Source organism: Phacochoerus africanus, chromosome X, assembly GCF_016906955.1.
Source record: "Phacochoerus africanus isolate WHEZ1 chromosome X, ROS_Pafr_v1, whole genome shotgun sequence".
In the NCBI taxonomy this organism is placed as follows: Eukaryota; Metazoa; Chordata; class Mammalia; order Artiodactyla; family Suidae; genus Phacochoerus; species Phacochoerus africanus.
This window is the reverse complement of record NC_062560.1, coordinates 118,745,928-118,753,876: the sequence shown is the minus strand read 5'-3', so window position 1 is coordinate 118,753,876 and position 7,949 is coordinate 118,745,928.

Below are 7,949 nucleotides of genomic sequence, written 5' to 3'. Positions count from 1 at the left end.
CTTACCTAGGTTCTGGACAGACCCCTGAAATTGATCATAGGCTGTTGCATCAGCCAGAACTGGGTTCAAACACTTGCTCTTCACTGACCAGCTCTGCCTACTTGGGCAATTGCCTTGGTCTCTTTATCAGGAAAAAAAAGGACGGCAATCCCACCCACTTCACAGGAGGCTGGTAAGATGAAATGAGAGGAGGAGGGTGACACTTTAACAGAACTGAGCACAGCGTTGGACACCGAATAAATGCTCCGGTGATGTCAGTTATTGTTACCCAAGACTCCTGCCCTGCAGTGCTGGTGTGTGACCCACAGGATGCTATCGATGAAAGGAGCCCAGGATCTGTGCAGAGTAACACTTGGCCGCTTCCTAATTGGCTGGCAATCCTGGGGCACAGGTGGGAGAAGCTTGTGGGGGAGGCATGCTCAGAGCCCAACCTCAAGGACCTCTCAGCTGCTCTTGGAAAAACTAGGTATCAGCCAGGGACCTAGTGGGCAAGCAGAACACCTAGTGGGCCAGGCATCTGAGCACCAGAAAGCCTGGTTTTTGAAAGCAAGCGATGGGGTTGCTCCGAGGAGTAAGTAAATTAATTCACATAAAGCACTTAGCACAAGACCTGGCCACTGGGACATGTTCAGTGAATATCAGCTACTGTTAGAAGAGCCAGGCTGCTCATTCCTTAAGGGGCCAACTAGTATAAAAGCCTCCTCACTAACTGGTCCCTGAAGGGACTTATAGGGAGTGGCCTACAGTGGCAGGATTTGGGGAGCACTAACCAGGCCTCTCTGCTTCAAAATCCCTTCCCTGGCCCCGGATGTCACAATGTCATACCATCAGAGCATGAGTGGCAAACATGTAGCCCCTGTTCTGAGGACTCCTCCTCCCGCATGCAGGGAAGACATCACTGATGAGGCACTCTGGCCCACCAGCCTAGACAGGACCTCAGCTAAGGATTCCTTAGGCAGAAAGTGCCAAAAGACACAAGGCGGCCAGAGAGGTCTACCACTTGCCTCTGACTACAAGGTTCTCTCTCAGTTCCTTTTCTTTTAAAAATTTATTTTCAGATTTGGGTTTACAATTAATTATCTGTTTATATTTTGTTGAAATCTTTATTGAGAAATTCTAGATTTACATGCAGATTTAAGAGATTAGTCAGAGAGATCTTATGTACCTTATACCCAGGCTCCCCCAAGGGTAACATCTTGGAAACTACAGTAAACCACCGTGTGAATATTAGTGTGATCTATTGATCTTATTCACATTTCCCCAGTTTTACTTGTTATCATTTGTGTGTGTGTGTGTGTGTGTGCACATTTAGTTGTATGGAATCTTATCATATACGCCAGTTCATGTATCTACCACCACTGTCAAGATACTGAGCTGTTCCTTCGCTGCAAGCTCCCTCCTGTAGTCCTTTTTATAATTGCACACACCCCCCCGACCCCAACCCCATTCCTAATCCCTGATAACCACTAATCTGTGTGCCACTTCTATAACTCTGCCATTATAAGAATGTCATATAAATTAAATCATAGAGTACACAACCTTTCGAAACTGGCTCTTTTCATTCGGCATCATTCCCTGGCAAGTCATTCAGATTGTTGCATGTACTGAGAGGTGGTTCACTTTCACTGCTGACTCATAGTGCATGCTGGAAGTACCATAGTTGTTTAACTACTCACCCACTTAAGGACACCTGAGCTGTTTCCAAGTTTTTTGCTGTAACAAATATCGGTGCCATCAACATTCACATCTAAGTTTTTACCTGAACATAAATCTTCATTTTCTGGAACCAAAGGCCAGGAGTAACATTGCTAGGTCAAATGGTAGTTTTATGTTTATTTTTTAAAGAAAATGCCAAACTATTTTCCAGAATGCCTGTAACATTTCCCATCTCTACCATATTCCCACCAGCAATGTATGAGTGATCCAGTTTTTCCACATCCTTGTCAGCATTTGGTGTTTTCACTATTTTTTCTTTTAGTCATTCTACTAGGTGTGTAGTGATATCCCATTTTGGTTTTAATTTGCATTTTCCTGATAATAATGTTGAGCTAATCATGTTGTACATTTTTTATGTGCTTACTTGCCACCTGTACATCCTCCTCAATGAAATGACTATTCATGTCTTACGTCCAATTTCTGATTGAATTAACTGTTTTTACTGTTGACCTTTGTGAGTTCCTGGTCCTTTGTCAGATATGTGGTTTACAAATATTTTCTCCCAGACTGTATACTGTCTTTTCATCCTCTTTGCTTGGGCTTTTGCAGGACAAATGTTCTAATTTTCATGAGATCCAACTTATGAATTTCTCCTTTTATGGATGATGCTTTGGGCCCTAGGACTTCAGACAAGGCACAGTGACTCTGTCCTCTCTGTCCTGTAAGTCAGGTACCTAAGAGGTTTTTTGGGTTGGGGTCAGTACCTAATCATTACATGCCAATCATGTGCCAAACATTACTTCATTTAATCCTTCTATCCATCCTATGAAATAGATGCCATTACTATCTGTATGTTACAGGTGAGGAAGCTAAGACACAGAGAGACTTGGGGATTTGCCCAAAGTCCCATAGCTAGGAGATGGAAAAGCTGGCACAAAATCCTGGTCTGTTTCTGCTTCTGAAGTGTCTCATCTTGTCATCATCTCAAGTTTCAGGAGGCTACAGAAAAATTCAACTTCTGATGTACAGTAGGTTTAGAAATCTGACCTCTGACATGAGAGTACAATTAGAAATTTTCTTGTGAGATATATATATATATATATATACACACACATATATATATACACACACATGATTGAATTTTAAATATATATAAATTGAATTGATACACATATAAATTGATTTATATATATGTATATATATATGTATAAATTGAATCACTGGAAACTAACACAACTTTATAAGTCAACTAAATTTTAGTTTTTAAAAAAATAAGCTTTCTTGTTACCAGGTCAAAAAACAATAAGGACAACACCTGATGCAAAGGCAGAAGCACTCCCAGTCCCCTGGTCTTCACAGCACTTTCCTCCTAGTCCCTCATTCCCATGACCCAAACACTGCTGAACACCCAGCACGTGGCCCCCTGCCCTCAGGCCAGCATGAGTCTGTGGCTTTGGTGGCAGTGGACTTTATGGGCCACTGGTAAGCCCATGGACATCAATCTCTAAGAAACCCTCTAATCTGGTCCCAAGCTTTATTGAGATTGTCCAGATTCTTAGGTTCAAATTCCTTCTCCATGCAGGTAGAGGAGCCCATGTCCACCAATGGCTCCAAGGCCTATGGTGCCCCCAAGTTAGTCCTTCTTCTGTGTGCCTCAAAAATGCCCCTTATCACCTCACCAGGACAGAAATAGCTGCCTGCCCACGTTTGATTTGTCTCCTCCCACTTTCCTTTACTTCTGCCTGTGGGTTTGAATTAAGAAGCTCATTTTAGTCAGGCTCCTGGACAAAAGATTTCCCCATTTCTCTAGATTTTTTTTTTTTTTTTGGCCTTTCTTTTTAGGGCTGCACCTGTGGCATAAGCAAGTTCCCAGGCTAGGCGTCGAATCAGAGCTGCAGCTGCTGGCCTATGCCACAGCCCAGCAACATGGGATCCGAGCCGTGTCTGCAATCTACACTGCAGCTCACGGCAACGCTGGATCCTTAACCCACTGAGCAAGGCCAGGGATCGAACTTGTGTCCTCATGGATCCTAGTCCAGTTTGTTACCACTGAGCCACAATGGGAACTCTGAATTTCTGTTTTTGATGCATATGTTTTGAATACTTTCCAAAGACCTAGCCTACCTCTATGACATCTAATCTTACATCTTTCTCTCCTTCAAATGCTTCCCTCTTCTGACAACTTGGCCCAGATCTTTTAAGAACTTTTCTTGAAACTTACTTGTTTCATTCATTCATCCATTCATCATTCATTCATCATTTTCCTCTTCGGACCCTACTCTTTGCTAAGTACTATGCCAGGCCCTGGGACTATAACACAGAACAAGACAGACACAGACCTTGATGTCCTAGCGCTTGCATTCTATCTGGGAAAAGTTATTTTATTTTATTTTATTTTTGTCTTTTTGCTATTTCTTGGGCCGCTCCCGCGGCATATGGAGGTTCCCAGGCTAGGGGTTGAATTGGAGCCGCAGCCACTGGCCTACGCCAGAGCCACAGCAACGCGGGATCCGAGCCGCGTCTGCAACCTACACCACAGCTCACGGCAACGCCGGATCCTTAACCCACTGAGCAAGGGCAGGGACCGAACCCGCAACCTCATGGTTCCTAGTCGGATTCGTTAACCACTGCGCCACGACGGGAACTCCGGAAAAGTTAATATTAAAGGAATTACTACAGAAAACATTATCAGCTCCAGTCTGCACCCCTTCTCCTACTTCTATACTCAAACCTTCTGCCTTAGTGAAACTGAATAATCACCTTTTCCTAAGCATGCATTGGGTTCTCCCTCCTCCCAGCCTTTTTACATGCTCTTCATTCTGATAATAATTTGCCACCCCATTTCCAGTAACTTCTACCTACTGCAGTGTCTATGCTGTCCGCAAGACCCATGTGAAACCCCTCCTCTTTAGCTGAGGGTTTCTCCACAATCCCTGATGAATGCGTCTTCCCCTTCTTTGTTTGTAGAACATGGGGTACCACTCGTGACACTAACTATGCACACAGCACTTTATGTTCTAATTATTTTCATATCCACACTGCTTCGCATGAAAGACAGTAGAAGCCCTGAGGGCAGGGCTTACTTCTGGCATGTCTTTAGGCCCTTGCACATGTCACGGTGCCTTGAACAGAGCAGGCATGAAATGTTTGCTCAAGGGGGGAATGGCTTACCTAGAGCTGTTTGTTTAATTGAACAAACACTTGGGTAGCAGTTGCTATGCACCAGGCATTGCTTGCTTCGGTGGTATTTACCAAGAGGCAGATACCACTCCAGCGTCTTGACAGACATCAACGCCCTGGATTCTGACAAGAGCCCTAGGAGGTAGGTAGTATCAGGAGCCGCAGTGAGATGCAGGGGGGCTCAACGTCTGGCCCAAGTCCAAGGTACCCCACCTGGTGTATGCCAGAGCCAGGATTCAGCCTTCTAACCGGGCTGGGGATGGTGTGCCCAATGTGGACCCTCTAGCCGCAGGACAGCACCTATGCAATTTAGAGCCAGTTCTTTTTGGCAGTTCATGGTGCCATTTCGCCACTGGTGTTCTTCATAGGAACCAGGCTTCAAAGGGATGCCGGGGCAAACTAAAGTACAGAAAGTGCCGAATTAAATTGAGTCTTTCTGAAGCCTTTCTGAAACCCAGAACTCCTCCAGCCCCTCTGCCAGGGTCCGACCTTTAGTTTCATCATTGCCCTCTCACCCCCAGGCGTCTTCTCAGACAGGGGAGTCTCACCCCATTTGACCCCATGGGGCCAAAATTTTCAGGATCACTTCAGTGAAGTAATACACATATGCAGCACTGCTGGGAGCTAATAATAACCATGACAACATCCCCAAACATCTTGTGATGGAGCTGGGGAGAGAGGATGATTCAACCTCAGTCTCAGGTTTTGGGAGGCTAAGCAGTCATGAGTCAAGTATATTTCTTAGAAGTCTCAAAGCCTCAGTTTCTTCACCTGCCAAAGAGGGTGATGAGCCTTAAAGTACTCACTTTTAGGCGCTTTTGTGAGACCATGAAGGTCTAAACTCTACAAACCATTAAACAATAGGCAAAGGTAGTTGGCAGGGTTATAGTCACCTAAAGGGAAATGGTTTCAATGGTTTTGAAAACTGCACGGAAAAGTCAATATTATTTCATGTTAACTCATGATGATAAATCTTGTAATGTCTTCCTGAAGGTACAGGGTCCCTCATCCAGTAAAAGCATCCTCTGCTTGGACTAGATTCTCTAACTTTAGCCACAGGAGCAAAACTCACATAACTGAAAGTTAAGTAGGATCTCCTTTCATTGGTGTCCCCTATGGAATATAAATTTGTCATGTGGAGAAATATAGTACACGAAAAGGAAATGTTTATCACAGCACTTCCCAAACACTCCCAGTATACTCTCCAGACTTGTGGGAATAGGTAGGTGCAGCTGGGAAGTTTTTTGGGTTTTGTTTTTTGGCCCCACCCACGACTTGCGGAAGTTCCTGACCCAGGGATCAAACCTGCGCCACAGCGGTGGCCCAAGCCACAGCAATGACAACGCTGGATCCTTAACCTGCTGTGCCATCAGGGAACTCCAGAAGTTTTATTTTCGACAAGGTCTGCAGGTGAGTCCCATGATCTACTGTGTAAAGAAACTACTTTCACCCAATCCCCTGGCCTTCCAAGCCTTGCCCTCACTTTTTCTTACTGATGAATCAATTCCATCATTAATCCCACAGATTTTATGGAGTGAGTCCCATGTGCCAGGACCTGTACAGTTACAGTGGATTACACTCTCTGGGCCCTTCCTGGAATGGAGCTTGAAGTCTAGCGGGGAAGACCAACATTGAGTAAGTCATCACAAGGCAAAGTGGGTCCCAGATCGGAGGTGAGGCTGGAGATGTGGGTGAGAGGCAAGTGGGGGCTTTGGAAGGACAGTTAAGGACAGTGGAGGTTTTCCTAAAGGTGTTAAAAAGTAGACCAGCATGATCAGATATACATCTTAGTAATAACTGACTTTCATTGTACCTTTACACTGTACCAGGCAATGTTTCAAGGACTTTATATGCTTAATTCGTTTCATCCTTACAATAACCCCACGAAGGGAGTACTACGACTTCCCTTACAGATGAGGAAAATGAGGCCCACAGGGGGTTAGGTAACCTGCACAGAGTCACAAAACAGAGCTTATAACCCAACCAGTATCTATGTACTTATTCACACCCAGCCCCTCTAAAGGATCACCCTGCATTATGAGGTTGGATGCTATTCGGTACACCATGGACTGGAGAGGCCAGAATGTATGTAAGAAGACCAGCTGGGAAGCCATGGCAGCTGCAGAGTTGAGAGATAGTGGAGGTAATATAGATACAGAGAAACATACAGATTTGAGAAATGTTTTAGATCAAAACTAGTGGTTCTCAACCTCGGCTGCACATTGAACCACCTGAGGAGCTTAAAGAATACAAATGCCTGGGTCCCACTCCTGGAGATTTGGATTACAGTGGTCTGGGCCCTGGGATTTTTAAAAGCACCTCAGGTATTCCAGGGTGCAGGCGAAATTAAGAACCACTGACCTCTAAGACTTTAACGTGAATAAAAATAACTTTAGAACTTCCCACTGTGACGCAGTAAGTTAAGAATCTGACTGAAGAAAGAAAGAAAGAAAGAAAGAAAGAGAGAGAAAAGGAAAGAAAGAAAGAAGGAAAGAAAGAAAGAAAGAAAGAACTAAAGAAAGACGAAAGAAGAAAGAAGAAAGAAAGAAAGAAGGAAAGACGAACTGAAGAAGGAAATCAAAACTAATGAATGAAGCTCCGCTTAACCTTCCCATCCTCCCTCAAGACCCTGCCTGCCTTCCCTCCTCCCGCCTCCTCCTGTCACGCCTCTCCTTCCATCCTTCCCTTCCTGCCGCACCCCTCCCCTCCGCTTCCTCCTCCCGCTTCCCCTCCCCCCTCCCTCCTTCCTTCCTTCCCTCCTCGCCCCCTTCCCTCCTTCCTCCTTCTTCCCCTCCCTTCCCTCCCTCCTTCCCTCCTCCCTCCTTCCTTCCTTCCCTCCTTCCCTCCCTCCCTCCTCCCTCCGTCCTTCCCTCCCTCCTTCCTTCCTCCCCTCTCCTTCCTCCCTTCCTCCCTCCTTCCTTCCTCCTTCCCTCCCTCCTGCCCTCCTCCTTCCTCCCTCCCTCTTCCTTCCTCCTCCCCCTTCCTTACTTCCTCTCCATCCCCCAGACTGCTCCTGACACCCTTTCACAACACAACTTTACATCTTTTTTCCGGCTTTATCGTATGATTTACCATATATTTTTTTTACGTGTCCCGTTTTACATTTATCTAAT